Below are 200 nucleotides of genomic sequence, written 5' to 3'. Positions count from 1 at the left end.
CCGGCATCTCGCAGCTTCTCTTCCAAACGAAAGCGTGGATCGGATGTAACCTGCAATGACAGAAAAGAAGACATTAAACATTATGATCTTCACGAACTCTGTACCTATTTCTCTCCTCCCTTCTTTCTCCTCTCTCTCCTTCTTTCACTCTCTCTATGTCACACGAATACATAAGCGTGTATACATATATATATATATAT

The 200-nt window shown here is 40.0% G+C and overlaps 1 protein-coding gene across 1 annotated transcript in view; it reads right to left on the bottom strand.

The window, feature by feature from the left end:
* The window catches only part of LOC106870511 (coiled-coil domain-containing protein 148), a 61,034-nt gene that overhangs the window by 210 nt on the left and 60,624 nt on the right, over positions 1-200 (bottom strand). The window lies entirely within an intron of this gene.

The sequence above is a fragment of the Octopus bimaculoides genome, chromosome 18, assembly GCF_001194135.2.
Source record: "Octopus bimaculoides isolate UCB-OBI-ISO-001 chromosome 18, ASM119413v2, whole genome shotgun sequence".
Lineage (NCBI taxonomy): Eukaryota > Metazoa > Mollusca > Cephalopoda > Octopoda > Octopodidae > Octopus > Octopus bimaculoides.
The sequence above is the reverse complement of the archived record's forward strand: the minus strand, read 5'-3'. Positions and strand labels throughout refer to the sequence as shown.